This window comes from Lolium rigidum, chromosome 7 (genome assembly GCF_022539505.1).
Source record: "Lolium rigidum isolate FL_2022 chromosome 7, APGP_CSIRO_Lrig_0.1, whole genome shotgun sequence".
Taxonomy (NCBI): domain Eukaryota; kingdom Viridiplantae; phylum Streptophyta; class Magnoliopsida; order Poales; family Poaceae; genus Lolium; species Lolium rigidum.
Window position 1 is genome coordinate 277,314,265 of NC_061514.1, and position 16,712 is coordinate 277,330,976.

A 16,712-nucleotide genomic window follows, 5' to 3' on the forward strand; every position below is an offset into this window, starting at 1 on the left:
TGGAGGGAGACCTCCTAGTTGGCTTGGAGGTTGGTGCTCCGGTGATCTCTTCAAGGAAGATTGTGAAGAGGCCCGGGCTTCTCCTTCGTGGAGCTTGTGAAGTGGTTGTGGAGCTTGCCATCTCCGGAGTGGAGGAAAAGCTAACCATAAGGAAAGGGCCATTATCCTTCGTGGGTTTGGCTCGGAGAATAGGGTGAGCCTTCGTGTCGTTGGGGAATCTTTCGTGGGACCTTCACTCCTCCAAACGTGACGTACCTGCTTGCAAAGGAAGGGAGCACATGAATACATCCTCGTCTCCGCATGCCTCGGTTATTTCTGTACCCGAGCTTTCTTTCCTTGTGATAGCCAACGTGCTTGAAGTACATATATCTTGCTATCACTTGTGCTACATATATCTTGTGCCTATCTTGCTTAGCTCTAGTTGTTGTTGTTGCAATTAGTTGAGCCTAGCATATTTAGGGGTTGTGCTTGTAAACTAAACGTTAGTTTAATTCCGCATTCTTACAAGACAAATTCGTAAGAGTTTTTAAACGCATATTCACCCCCCTCTAGGCAACATCTCGTCCTTTCAGGGCTACTCCCATCGGGAGCGCTGAACGCGCACCCGATAAAAGAAGACACTACTGTTACAAGGAGGTCAAGATTTATCGGCTAAAGCGAACATTCAACAGAAGACATGCTTTTTAGTCCCTGCCCGAAGTATCTTCGGCCAGTCACTCGGGGGCTACTGATGTGGGCATTACCCTTCGGGTAACTAATGTTGCACTACCTCTTACGGCCCAACCAGGGGCCCATGAAGGCACTCGATGGCCAGGTGGACCGCTACGTCGGTTCTTAAGAAGAATTCTTGAAGGACAAGGCAAGAAGACGAAGAATACAAGGAAAGTTTAGATCTAGGACTCTTTGTAACCTAGTTGTACCCGGACAGACCTCTCGAGACCTGACTCCCAATATAAGGGCCAGGAGAGGGGCTGCCGAGGCACACGCAATCATAGTAATCATAGCCACCGCGAGTCTAGAGCTAGGTCATTACAGAACTTAGTCTTTCGACGAGATCATAGCCGAAACCTTCAGCACCCCATTATAACCCGATATTTTCATAATCAAGATCAGACAGGCAGGACGTAAGGGTTTACCTCATCGAGGGCCCCGAACCTGGGTAAATCGCTCTCCCTGCTTCTTTGATAACCGATGTCTCGTGTCAGCCTACAGGATTCCATCTACCTAAGCCCCGTACGGAGGGCATTGCCAAGGAGTACCCTCGATAGCATGCATGAAGCAAGGGACAACAAAGGCCACGAGTCCGAGCAGTTGCATTCACCAACAATAGCAAGGCAAAAAAAAACTAAGAGTCTATTTCTGGCATTTTCATTTAACACATCTTGCAATTCTCATTCAGAAATTGCATGATATATTCAAATAGCTAAACCTGATTTTATTACAATCTAACGAGAGCTAGCTATGTTTAACAACAACATCTAGAACCCAGAGGTGCAAAATCAAGATCCGCATAACATGGTGGAAGAGGTTACATCATTGTGGTAGGCTTCCGTCTTCATCGTGTGGTCTCCTAGGCGAGCCTCCATGTATCGCTGGTATCTTAGCAGGCCTACCACTGTGGAGTGAACGGCAAAGGGGCGGCGACCCGGATTGCCGGTGTGGACGATGCCGATGACTTGCTTCAAGTAGTGAGTAAGTTATAATAATTGGTACCATCATGTAACTCCATGAACTTTGAAGTATTAGCCAGTAGTTGAGGCGTTTGTACGCTGCACGTGTCAGCTTACTAGTTCTAATGCAACTATGTGCATTCTGGAAAGTGACTTGAAATAGAGGTACTTCATTCACAAATAAGTGTACTTCTAGAGTTTGTCCTAAGTCAAATAAATAAATAAATTTGACCAACTTTATAGAAAAATAGCAATATTTACAACCCAAAGTTAATATCACTAGATGCATCTTAAAATGTAGTTTCATAATAATATATACTAATTTTATATCATATAAATGTTGCTAAGGCCTACGGTTTTTTTCTTTTTGTTAAATGTCGATATCCTTTTGCACTTTGCATTAGGGCCGATACTAGGAGAAAAAATACGGACCATAGCAGAACGTGGTACTCCCTCCATACCGGATTAATATGCAAATACGTACTTCGAGAAACAAGTTTGACTACTAATTTGATCAATAAAATATAAAAAATATATCACAAAAATTATTTACTGGATACGTTTTTTGAATACAAATTCAACGGTATAATTTGTGTGACATAAATCTCATATTTTGTTGACCAAATTTATAGTTAAACATGTTTCTCGAAATGTGTAATTGCCCATTAATTTGATATGGAGGGATTAAGACGTGTGTTAGAGCATGTCTAACAGACCCCCTAAAAGGCCCAACCCCGTAAAATAACCGCCGATATACGGGGTAGGGCTTTACCCGGCCGTCTAGCAGACCCCGTAAAACAGGGCCCCGCGTCGATTTTTTTACAGTTTCGGCTAAAGGGTGGCTTCTGGTCCCCTACTTGTACGGGGCGGGAGGCTGAATACAGGGCCAACCCCCCACTCGTGGCGCGTTGAACTTTCAGTAAATCGTAACAAAGCGTACCAACAAAGTGGCCGAGTCCCCAAACTTCGCCGCCGACCTCTGACACTGAGCGAACCCACCGCCCCTCTTCCGATGCCGCCACCCGCGCCGGACGCGGCCGCCTCCCTGTCCCGGCGGAGGGCTCCACCTTCCTCCCTCGTCACCACCGTCCTCGGTTTGACCGACCGTGCGCAGATACTGGAGTTCCACCTTGGCAGCAGCACTCTTCCGAACCAGAGCGCCCGAATGCTGCCAATTGCCGGCCTCCCGGAACCCACCACGTTCGACATATCCAACTACGGGCCGCATTTGATTGCTGCCGGCGACCGGCTGCTGCTGGTGGTGGCGGGCAGGGGCGGCGGCCGGCCGGGGCGGGGCAGGGCCTGGGGCAGGGGCAGGGGAAGGGGCAGTGGCTGGACGAGGAAGAAGGAGAGGAGGAAGAAGAGGTAAAAAAGAAAAAAATTGATTTGGCATATTCTAGGAATATGCTCTTTTACAGTTTAGGGATACGGAATCTGCTAGCTCGGACGAGTTTTCGGTCGATCGAAATCGAATATAGGGCCCTCTACTTGTGTTAACGGGGCAAAAATTTAGGGGATCTATTAGACATGCTCTTAGCAAGACACTAGGTAGGACTTGTCCTGCTCCCTGTCCATGTCTGCCTAGTCCTACTAATTAAGGAGTCGTGTTTGAGTCGGATTAGGATCAATCAGCCGTGAGTCCCTATTGTACATGCCCTAAGCAATCTTGACGAAGAAACCTAACACATAATCTGTGGCAATTACAGTGAAGAAGCTTTGGGTCCATCTTTCTTCGGCGGCCACACCAACCATCATGGCATCTAATAATCTGTCGTCGTCCTTGTTGCCTGATGACATCCTCTTCTCGGAGATCCTCTCCTACATGCCGGCCACGTTCGCCGCCAGCTGCCGCTGCGTGTCGCGCTCGTGGAACCACACGCTCTCATCGCCGTCTTTCATCCAGATCCATCTCCAGCGAGCCAACATCCAGCCCAAGCTCTTCTTCGCCAGACCTTGGAGCGAGCCCGCTGACCCCTACTTCTACTCTTGGCAGCCCGGCGACGGTCCGGCCACCAACAAGCTCCCGCGCGGCCATCTGCTCAACCCGATCCTTGACACCAAAACTCTCCACGGCCTCCTGCTGGCCTACTGCCAGAGTCCCGAGGACCAGGGCGGCCACTATGTCTGCAACCCTTCTACAGGTGCGGCCCTGCGCCTCCCCGACACGAAAGAGCCACGGAAGATGAACCCGCAGCGAGGAACGGTGGCTCAGCCCCAGCCGCCGTGCTATATGGACGTAGCGTATGGACTGGGATACAGCTCGGCCAGCAGCGAGTATAAAGTTGTGCGTATATTCAGCGACGACGAGGACACCGGGGCGGCGCCGTGCTGCGAGGTCTTTGTCCTCGGCACGCCCGCGTACTGGAGGCCGACGGCCCAGCAGCCTCCCTTGTGCATCGTGGACGGAGAGGAATCGGCCGTGTTCTTGAACGGACGCCTGCATTTTCTTCGCCTGGATGGCGCCATCCTCACTTTAGACATCAACGACGAGACCTTTGGTTCCTTGCCGCCCCCCGCCGCCTCCCTACCAGCAAAGTTCGATATTGGGGTCACCATGACAGAGCTCGACGGGTGCCTCTGTGTCTGCCATGGGGGTGACATGACTGCCGGCTTGTACCGCATATGGCTGCTGAGAGATCACGATGCACAACAATGGGAGCTGCTTTGCTGCATTGATCCGTCAGCTTGGTCGGAACCTGAGCGCATGCTGCTGCAGCCACCCTGCTGGATAGGTCCAATCAGGATGCACAATTCTGACAACGGGAAGAGGGTGATTATGTTTGGGACAGGTACTCGCAAGGTGCTTACGATAGATCCTCATGTGGGCACACCCGAGATTTTGTGCAAGCTGGAAACTGGCATATGTAATCGTTCTTTGGCACCAGCCCAATTCGAGGAGAGTCTTGTGTCCGTGGGGCGCACCATCGAAGAGATGGTCTTCTCATCACCATCCACAAAAGCTTGGTCGGACGTCCTCAAGTGGTTGCCGGCACGGTCTGTTGTGGAGCTAAGCCTTGTGTGCAGGGAGTGGCGTGCATTGATCAACACAGATCGTTTCATCCGATCTCATGCCATCCATGCAAACTTGATCAATAGACCCCCTTCGCTCAAGTTTGTCATGGATCGCTCTTTTGGTTCATTCGTTAATGTGGATGGCATCAGACCCACGTTGTTGCCTGAAACTACATCGGAACCGTTTGAATGTTCGCAGCCTTGCCATGGCCTCAATGTGGGGAACTGCAATGGTTCGGAATTTGTGTGCAATCCTGCCATTGGCTACCATGCCTTCCTACGAGATCAACAAGATTCTCCTCCTTTTGCCTACATTCCCTTGGGGTTAGGGTACAACTCAGATGCCAACGATCACGTGCTCGTGTATCTTTCCTACACCAAGAAAAACTTGGAAACAGGGGAATACGTCATGGACTGCCGTATGAGGCACCTACAAAACCAGTCCTGTGAATGGAATAAGATTGACCCTCCATCTAGGCCAGTGGCTGACATCCGACCTGCATATGTTAAAGGCAAGATTTACTGGATAGTAGAGCCTCAGCCTGTGCTAAAATCCTCCCCGGCATGTGAGCTAGTTGTTTGCAACACCACTATGGGTGGAAAATTTGAGGTTCTCCAAGGCCCCCGTGCAAACATGACAGTGGTCGCATGTCCATTCTAGAGCTCCATGGTGCCATCTGTGTGACTTGTTCAAACAGAGACACAGATACAATTGATGTATGGATGATGAGGGACAACCAGGCTTGGAGTGTGGAATACCGTATAGAGCTTGGATTGTTCTTGCCAGAGTACACTTCCGACATGACCACACTAATGGGTATCAATCCAGTCGATGGACGTATTTTGCTTAACACCGGGCGGTCACTAGGCTACTACGATCCCAAGACTGTGACGTTGGAGACCATCTATACCCTTGATAGGCCACAAGATAACCAAAAGTTCTGTGTTATTATGTGCCAAGAAAGCCTACTGCTCCCACATTCCCAACCTTTTTAGATTTTCAATATCAACAAGAACATAAAAGGCGCTTGTTGCCTTGCTTGTCCATTCTGATGAAGAAAAGATACAAATACTTGGTATGCTTGGATGGTATGAAATATCTTAGACAATTTGAAGTGGTTGAATAAATTATGGTTCAACATGAATGCATCCATATATAATGTTTAAATTCGAATGGTCTGGTGGACAGCATAATGTTTTTTTTCTTCATTTTGAATGGTCTGGTGAAGCATAGATAATAGCGAGTAAGTGTGCCCAGTGCAAAGCAACTAGGTATGGCAAGGCACTGAACAAACAAAAGGGATGTCTGATGGTATCAAGTGTGAAAAGATGATGGAGAGAGAGAGCATAAAACGAAGAGAGAAAAATTAATGGATTGAATTTCGCTTCTATTTGATTTGTATTTCTCTTTTCTATACATTTTGCCTACATCATGCATACAGACAACGAACATAAAACAAAGAGAAAAGATAGAGAAGCAGTAACGGACCGATGCAAGTGATCCAGTGTACAAAGGAATGCACCTGCTTGATGATTGGAAGGAAGCAACAACTTGTTCTAAGCCAGATAATTTAAGGATCCGATGTTTCCATGATCGTCGTGTAAATGGGAACCCAACCATCTTCGTGTACAATTAGCTGCACCCAAAAAATGCATCTAACAAATATGTATTTACAGTATATGGAAAAAAAATGACCCAAAGTGGTTAGAAGATAGCAGATGACAACATGTCAATTTATAACGTGATTTAGTGGAACTCAAAATTGGCACAATGGCCATCATATCATATATATAAGTATTCACTTGCTAGCATAAGATTGTAATTGCAAGTTAGCAGTGGATTGTTATACCATCACAAACGGGGATGGCGGGATAGCTGCTCCATTTTTTATGGAGGCCTAAAAAAAGGGTAATGGATCATGTATGTGCTTTCACAACTAGAAGCAAAACTGACAGCCGTGCGAAGCATACTGAAAGTAGTGGGGTTGTTCAGTGAAGTGGTTGTTGGAGTATTAGTATCAGAAAACACAAATGGTGCCCGGGCTACATGTACCCTGATATTTTACAAAATTCGGAAAAAATAATTTAAAGTTTCAAAAAAATCAGGAGAAAAATTCTAGATATAGTCAATGACATATTCTACAAATCTGCTAAATCTCAAAGCAAAATACTCAGCTTTTAGGCTACACGAAAATGATAAAATCTGAGAATCTTGGGACATGGAAAAAACAAAATATAGGGACGTTCCATCGCCGCCACGTGGATGGCCTTTAGTCCTGGTTCATAAGCCAACCGGGACTAACCAAAACTTGGCAGTCCCGGATGGGAAACCGGGACTTTTTTTTCTTCGAAAAGGGGCAGAGCCCAGCCTCTGCATCGAAACGATGCATACGACCTTTATTAATAAAGCGAAGTTCAGCAGTAGTATATCGGGAAACCGGGACTAAAGACTCTTTTGAACCGGTAGGGAAGATATAGTGAGAAAACAAGCCGCAGTCAAGAGGCATCGACTAAAGACTCTTTTGAACCGGGACTTTGCGGCGGTCCTAGGGTCTCTCTTGGGCGAAGTTGAAGACCTGCCGGAGGTCTGCCCTTCATGATCTGGTCGGAGTGTTGAGTTCCGGAAGGCGCCGTCGGCGAATGTAACAGTGCTTCTATTGCCTGGAGTTTGCTGGATCAGTGGTATTCGGTCGTGCGCACCCATGCTTTTATTCCGACCGTTTGGTTCTGGAGGGAGCTGCACGAAGTTCTTTTCTGTGTTGACACCAAGTGACAGCTGATCCATGGTGAAGTCAGAAGAAGAGAATATCATGAAGACCGGATCGGAGGAATAGCTAATGGAGGTTCAAATCTTTGCGTTGTTGAGTGGCTTGCTTGGTGTTCCGGACTTCGCAGCAGTGGTATGAAAGTGGGGGCGGCAGCACATGTGAAGTTCGGAGTCTTACCTTTTCGGGTGAAAACTCAAGGTCTGGCCTTAATTGGTTGTGCCTGGTGATGTCTACGGGAGCTTCTATTCTTGTAGACAGTGTTGGGCCTCCAAGAGCAGAGGTTTGTAGAACAGCAGCAAGTTTCCCTTAAGTGGATCACCCAAGGTTTATCGAACTCGGGGAGGAAGAGGTCAAAGATATCCCTCTCATGCAACCCCGCAACCACAAAGCAAGAAGTCTCTTGTGTCCCCAACACACCTAATAGGTGCACTAGTTCAGCGAAGAGATAGTGAAATGCAGGTGGTATAAATAAGTATGAGCAGTGGTAACGCAGCAGTAGTAATGCAGTAAAACAGTAAACAAGCAGCGATAGCAGTATTTAGGAACAAGGCCTAGGGATTACACTTTCACTAGTGGACACTCTCAACATTGATCACATAACAGAATAGATAAATGCATACTCTACACTCTCTTGTTGGATGATGAACACATTGCGTAGGATTACACGAACCCTCAATGCCGGAGTTAACAAGCTCCACAATTCAATATTCATATTTAAATAACCTTAGAGTGCATGAAAGATCAACACGACTAAACCAAGTACTAACACAGCATGCACACTGTCACCTTCACACTATGTAGGAGGAATAGATCACATCAATACCATCATAGCAATAGTTAACTTCATAATCTACAAGAGATCATAATCATAGCCTACGCCAAGTACTAACACGGATGCACACACTCGTCACCATTACACCGTGCAGGAGGAATAAACTACTTTAATAACATCACTAGAGTAGCACATGGATAAATTATGATACAAAACACATTGCAATCATAAAGAGATATAAATAAGCACTTCACTATGCCATTCATAACAGCGAATAAGTATTCTGTGAAATATAGCCTAAGAGACCCACACGGTGCACACACTTGTCACCTTTACACACGTGGGACAAGGAGTCTCCGGAGATCACATAAGTAAAACCCACTTGACTAGCATAATGACATCTAGATTACAAGCATCATCATATGAATCTCAATCATGTAAGGCAGCTCATGAGATTATTGTATTAAAGTACATAGGAGAGAGATTAACCACATAGCTACCGGTACAGCCCCGAGCCTCGATGGAGAACTACTCCCTCCTCATGGGAGAAAGCAGCGTTGATGGAGATGGCGGTGGTGTCGATGGAGGAGCCTTCCGGGGGCACTTCCCCGTCCCGGCGGCGTGCCGGAACAGAGACTCCTGTCCCCCAGATCTTGGCTTCGCGATGGCGGCGGCTCTGGAAGGTTTCTCGTACCGTGGCTTTTTGTATCGAAGTTTTAGGTCTGGGACCTTTTTATAGGCGAAGAGGCGGCGTCAGGAGGTCAACGAGGCGACGACACCATAGGGGGGCGCGGGCCACCCCCAGGCCGCGCCACCCTGTCGTCTGGGGCCCACAAGGCCCTCCTCTGGCGGCTCTCGGGTGTTCTGGATGCTTCCGGGAAAAATAGGAACCTGGGCGTTGATTTCGTCCAATTCCGAGAATATTTCTTTACTAGGATTTCTGAAACCAAAAACAGCAGAAAACAGGAACTGGCACTTCGGCATCGTGTTAATAGGTTAGTTCCAGAAAATGCACGAATATGACATAAAGTGTGCATAAAACATGTAGATATCATCAATAATGTGGCATGGAACATAATAAATTATCGATACGTCGGAGACGTATCAGCATCCCCAAGCTTAGTTACGCTCGTCCCGAGCAGAGTAAAACGATAACAAAGATAATTTCCGAAGTGACATGCCATCATAATCTTGATCATACTATTTGTAAACATATGTAATGAATGCAGCGATCAAAACAATGGTAATGACATGAGTAAACAAGTGAATCATAAAGCAAAGACTTTTCATGAATAGTACTTCAAGACAAGCATCAATAAGTCTTGCATAAGAGTTAACTCATAAAGCAATAAATCAAAGTAAAGGTATTGAAGCAACACAAAGGAAGATTAAGTTTCAGCGGTTGCTTTCAACTTGTAACATGTATATCTCATGGATAATTGTCAACATAGAGTAATATAACAAGTGCAATATGCAAGTATGTAGAAATCAATGCACAGTTCACACAAGTGTTTGCTTCTTGAGGTGGAGAGAGATAGGTGAACTGACTCAACATAAAAGTAAAAAGAATGGTCCTTCAAAGAGGAAAGCATCGATTGCTATATTTGTGCTAGAGCTTTTATTTTGAAAACATGAAACAATTTTGTCAACGGTAGTAATAAAGCATATGAGTTATGTAAATTATATCTTACAAGTTGCAAGCCTCATGCATAGTATACTAATAGTGCCCGCACCTTGTCCTAATTAGCTTGGACTACCGGATCATCGCAATACACATGTTTTAACCAAGTGTCACAATGGGGTACCTCCATGCCGCCTGTACAAAGGTCTAAGGAGAAAGCTCGCATTTTGGATTTCTCGCTTTTGATTATTCTCAACTTAGACATCCATACCGGTACAACATGGACAACAGATAATGGACTCCTCTTTAATGCATAAGCATGTGGCAACAATTATTATTCTCATATGAGATTGAGGATATATGTCCAAAACTGAAACTTCCACCATGATACATGGCTTTAGTTAGCGGCCCAATGTTCTTCTCTAACAATATGCATGCTCTAACCAATAAAGTGGTAAATCTCCCTTACTTCAGACAAGACGGACATGCATAGCAACTCACATGATATTCAACAAAGAGTAGTTGATGGCGTCCCCAGGAATATGGTTATCGCACAACAAGCAACTTCATAAGAGATAAAGTGCATAAGTACATATTCGATACCACAATAGTTTTTAAGCTATTTGTCCCATGAGCTATATATTGCAAAGGCGAATGATGGAAATTTAAAGGTAGCACTCAAGCAATTTACTTTGGAATGGCGAAGAAATACCATGTAGTAGGTAGGTATGGTGGACACAAATGGCATAGTGGTTGGTGATACGTCTCCGACGTATCGATAATTTCTTGTGTTCCATGCCACATTATTGATGATTTCTACATGTTATATGCACACTTTATGTCATATTCGTGCATTTTCTGGAACTAACCTATTAACAAGATGCCGAAGTGCCGGTTCTCGTTTTCTCGCTGTTTTTGGTTTCGAAATCCTAGTAACGAAATATTCTCGGAATCGGACGAAATCAACGCCCAGGTTCCTATTTTACCCGGAAGCATCCAGAACACACGAGAACCGCCAGAGAAGAGGCACAGGGCCACCAAACCCTAGCCCGGCGCGGCCAAGGGGGGCGCGCCCCCTAGGGTGTGGGCCCCCTTCGACCTTCCTGCGCCGCCTCTCCGCCTATAAAGAGCCCCTGGATCGGAAAACCCGATACCAATTGACGAAACCCACGTAAACCTGCCAGAGCCGCCGCCATCGCGAAGCCAAGATCCGGGGGACAGGATCTCTGTTCCGGCACGCTGCCGGAGCGGGGAAGTGCCCCCGGAAGGCTTCTCCATCGACACCGCTGCCATCTCCACCGCCATCTTCATCACCGCTGCTGCTCCCATGAGGAGGGAGTAGTTCTCCATCGAGGCTCGGGGCTGTACCGGTAGCTATGTGGTTCATCTCTCTCCTATGCGCTACAATACAATAATCTCATGAGCTGCCCTACATGATTGAGATTCATATGATGATGCTTGTAATCTAGATGTCATTATGCTAGTCAAGTGAGTTTTACTTATGTGATCTCCGGAGACTCCTCGTCCCACGTGTGTAAAGGTGACAGTGTGTGCACCGTGTGGGTCTCTTAGGCTAGATTTCACGGAATACTTACTCATTGAATGGCATAGTGAGGTGCTTATTTATATCTCTTTATGATTGCAGCATGTTTGTATCACTACTATCTATGTGCTACTCTAGTGATGTGTTATTAAAGTAGTTTATTCCTCCTGCATGTGTGTAAAGGTGACAGTGCGTGCACCGTGCTAGTACTTGGTTTATGCTATGATCATGATCTCTTGTAGATTATGGAGTTAACTATTGCTATGATAATATTGATGTGATCTATTCCTCCTACATATGCATGAAGGTGACAGGTTGCATGCTATGCTAGTACTTGGTTTAGTAGCGTTGATCTATCTTACACTAAAGGTTACTTAAACATGAGCATTATTGTGGAGCTTGTTAACTCCGGCATTGAGGGTTCGTGTAATCCTACGCAATGTGTTCATCATCCAACAAAAGTGTAGAGTATGCATTTATCTATTCTGTTATGTGATCAATGTTGAGAGTGTCCACTAGTGAAAGTGTAATCCCTAGGCCTTGTTCCTAAATACTGCTGAGTTACTACTCGCTGCGTTACTACTCGCTGCGTTACTATCGCTACATTACTACTGCTTGTTTACTCGTTTTACTGCGTTACTACTGCTCGCAATACCACGACCATCAACTACACGCCAAGCACTTTTCTAGCACCGTTGCTACTCGCTCATACTTATTTATACCACCTGTATTTCACTATCTCTTCGCCGAACTAGTGCACCTATTAGGTGTGTTGGGGACACAAGAGACTTCTTGCTTTGTGGTTGCAGGGTTGCATGAGAGGGATATCTTTGACCTCTTCCTCCCTGAGTTCGATAAACCTTGGGTATCCACTTAAGGGAAACTTGCTGCTGTTCTACAAACCTCTGCTCTTGGAGGCCCAGCACTGTCTACAAGAATAGAAGCTCCCGTAGACATCAAGCACTTTTCTGGCGCCGTTGCCGGGAGGAAAGGTAAAAGGCTCTCATACTACGGTCCCAGGTAAAGTATTTTTCCGGCGCCGTCGTGTGTGTGCTCAAAGCTATTTCCTTTAGATCCTGCAATTGCATCTTGTTGTTTCTTGTTTACACTAGTTTGGCATAATGTACAAGAGTGAGCTTCTTATTCTATTTCCTGATTTAAAACATGGATTGTTTGATGCGAAAATTAAAAAACCTATGAAATCTTCTTTGCATGCTCGGTAGTAATATTAGTATGAACGCTTTGAACACCATTGTTGACAATAATATAGAAAGTTCTAAGCTTGGGGAAGCTGGTTTTCATGATATTTTTAGTCCCCCAAGCATTGAGGAGAAAATTTTCTTTGATGATACTTTGCCTCCTATTTATGATGATTATAATGATAGTGGTCTTTTGGTGCCACCTACTATGGAGAGTAAATTTTGTTGTGATTATACTATGCCTCCTACACTTGATGAGAATAATAATGATAGCTACTTTGTTGAATTTGCTCCCACTACAACTAATAAAATTGATTATGCCTATGTGGAGAGTAATAATTTTATGCATGAGACTCATGATAAGAATGCTTTATGTGATAGTTATATTGTTGAGTTTGCTCATGTTGCTACTGAAAGTTATTATGAGAGAGGAAAATATGGTTGTAGAAATTTTCATGTTACTAAAATGCCTCTCTATGTGCTGAAATTTTTGATGCTACACTTGTTTTATCTTCCTATGCTTGTTACTTTGCTCTTCATGAACTTGTTTATTTACAAGATTCCTATGCATAGGAAGCATGTTAGACTTAAATGTGTTTTGAATTTGCCTCTTGATGCTCTCTTTTGCTTCACATATTATCTCTTGCGAGTGCATCATTAAAACTGCTGAGCCCATCTTAATGGCTATAAAGAAAAGAACTTCTTGGGAGATAACCCATGTGTTATTTTGCTACAGTACTTTGTTTTATATTTGTGTCTTGGAAGTTGTTTACTACTGTAGCAACCTCTCCTTATCTTAGTTTTATGTTTTGTTGTGCCAAGTAAAGTCTTTGATAGTAAAGTAAGTACTAGATTTGGATTACTGCGCAGAAACAGATTTCTTTGCTGTCACGAATCTGGGTAAAATTCTCTGTAGGTAACTCAGAAAATTATGCCAACTTACGTGAGTGATCCTCAGATATGTACGCAACTTTCATTCAATTTGAGCATTTTCATTTGAGCAAGTCTGGTGGCCTAATAAAATCCATCTTTACGGACTGTTCCGTTTTGACAGATTCTGCCTTTTATTTCGCATTGCCTCTTTTGCTATGTTGGATGAATTTCTTTGATCCATTAATGTCCAGTAGCTTTATGCAATGTCCAGAAGTGTTAAGAATGATTGTGTCACCTCTGAACATGTTAATTTTTATTGTCCACTAACCCTCTAATGAGTTGTTTCGAGTTTGGTGTGGAGGAAGTTTTCAAGGGTCAAGAGAGGAGGATGATATACTACGATCAAGAAGAGTGAAAGCTCTAAGCTTGGGGATGCACCCGGTGGTTCACCCCTGCATACATCAAGAAGACTCAAGCGTCTAAGCTTGGGGATGCCCAAGGCATCCCCTTCTTCATCGATAAATTATCAGGTTCCTTCTCTTGAAACTATATTTTTATTCGGTCACATCTTATGTGCTTTACTTGGAGCGTCTGTGTGCTTTTATTTTTGTTTTTGTTTGAATAAATTGGATTACATCATGCTTGTGTGGGAGAGAGACACGCTCCGCTGGTTCATATGAACACATGTGTTCTTAGCTTTATCTTTTAGTGTTCATGGCAAAGGTTAAAACTGCTTCGTTCATTTTTATATGGTTGGAATTGGAAAATGCTACATGTAGTAATTGGTATGATGTCTTGAATAACTTGATACTTGGCAATTGTTGTGCTCTTATTTAAGCTCTTGCATCATATACCTTGCACCTATTAGTGAAGAAATACATAGAGCTTGTTAAAATTTGGTTTGCATGAGTGGTTTCTCTAGAGTCTAGATATTTTCTAGTAAGATGTTTGAACAACAAGGAAGACGATGTATAGTTTTATAATTCTTGTAATATGTCTTTTATGTGAGTTTTGCTGCACCGGTTCATCCTTGTGTTTGTTTCAAATAAGCCTTGCTAGCCTAAACCTTGTATCGAGAGGGAATACTTCTCATGCATCCAAAATACTTGAGCCAACCACTATGCCATTTGTGTCCACCATACCTACCTACTACATGGTATTTTCCCGCCATTCCAAAGTAAATTGCTTGAGTGCTACCTTTAAAATTCCATCATTCACCTTTGCAATATATAGCTCATGGGACAAATAGCTTAAAAACTATTGTGGTATTGAATATGTAATTATGCACTTTATCTCTTATTAAGTTGCTTGTTGTGCGATAACCATGTTTACTGGGGAACGCCATCGACTCATTGTTGAATTTCATGTGAGTTGCTATGCATGTTCGTCTTGTCTGAAGTAAGGGCGATCTACACTGAGTTGAATGGTTTGAGCATGCATATTGTGAGAGAAGAACATTGGGCCGCTAACTAAAGCCATGATTCATGGTGGAAGTTTCAGTTTTGGACAAACATCCTCAAATCTCTAATGAGAAAAGAATTAATTGTTGTCAAATGCTTAAAGCATTAAAAGAGGAGTCCATTATCTCGTTGTCTATGTTGTCCCGGTATGGATGTCTAAGTTGAGAATAATCAAAAGCGAGAAATCCAAATGCGAGCTTTCTCCTTAGACCTTTGTACAGGGCGGCATAGAGGTACCCCTTTGTGAAACTTGGTTAAAGCATATGTATTGCGATGATCCCGGTAGTCCAAGCTAATTAGGACAAGGTGCGAGCACTATTAGTACACTATGCATGAGGCTTGCAACTTATAAGATATAATTTACATGATGCATATGCTTTATTACTACCGTTGACAAAATTGTTTCATGTTTTCAAAATCAAAGCTCTAGCACAAATATAGCAATCGATGCTTTTCCTCTATGGAGGACCATTCTTTTACTTTCAATGTTGAGTCAGTTCACCTATTTCTCTCCACCTCAAGAAGCAAACACTTGTGTGAACTGTGCATTGATTCCTACATACTTGCTTATTGCACTTATTATATTACTCTATGTTGACAATATCCATGAGATATACATGTTACAAGTTGAAAGCAACCGCTGAAACTTAATCTTCTTTTGTGTTGCTTCAATACCTTTACTATGAATTATTGCTTTATGAGTTAACTCTTATGCAAGACTTATTGATGCTTGTCTTGAAGTGCTATTCATGAAAAGTCTTTGCTATATGATTCAGTTGTTTACTCATGTCATATACATTGTTTTGATCGCTGCATTCACTACATATGCTTTACAAATAGTATGATCAAGTTTATGATGGCATGTCACTCCGTAAATTATCTTTGTTATCGTTTTACTCGCTCGGGACGAGCAGAACTAAGCTTGGGGATGCTGATACGTCTCCGACGTATCGATAATTTCTTGTGTTCCATGCCACATTATTGATGATTTCTACATGTTATATGCACACTTTATGTCATATTCGTGCATTTTCCGGAACTAACCTATTAACAAGATGCCGAAGTGCCGGTTCTCGTTTTACGCTGTTTTTGGTTTCGAAATCCTAGTAACGAAATATTCTCGGAATCGGACGAAATCAACGCCCGGGTTCCTATTTTACCCGGAAGCATCCGGAACACACGAGAACCGCCGGAGAAGAGGCACGGGGCCACCAAACCCTAGCCCGGCGCGGCCAAGGGGGCGCGCCCCCTAGGGTGTGGGCCCCCCTTCGACCTTCTCCGCGCCGCCTCTCCGCCTATAAAGAGCCCCCGGATCAGAAAACCCGATACCAATTGACGAAACCCACGGAAACCTGCCGAGCCGCCGCCATCGCGAAGCCAAGATCCGGGGGACAGGATCTCTGCTCCGGCACGCTGCCGGAGCGGGAAGTGCCCCGGAAGGCTTCTCCATCGACACCGCTGCCATCTCCACCGCCATCTTCATCACCGCTGCTGCTCCCATGAGGAGGGAGTAGTTCTCCATCGAGGCTCGGGGCTGTACCGGTAGCTATGTGGTTCATCTCTCTCCTATGCGCTACAATACAATAATCTCATGAGCTGCCCTACATGATTGAGATTCATATGATGATGCTTGTAATCTAGATGTCATTATGCTAGTCAAGTGAGTTTTACTTATGTGATCTCCGGAGACTCCTCGTCCCACGTGTGTAAAGGTGACGATGTGTGCACCGTGTGGGTCTCTTAGGCTAGATTTCACGAATACTTACTCATTGAATGGCATAGTGAGGTGCTTAT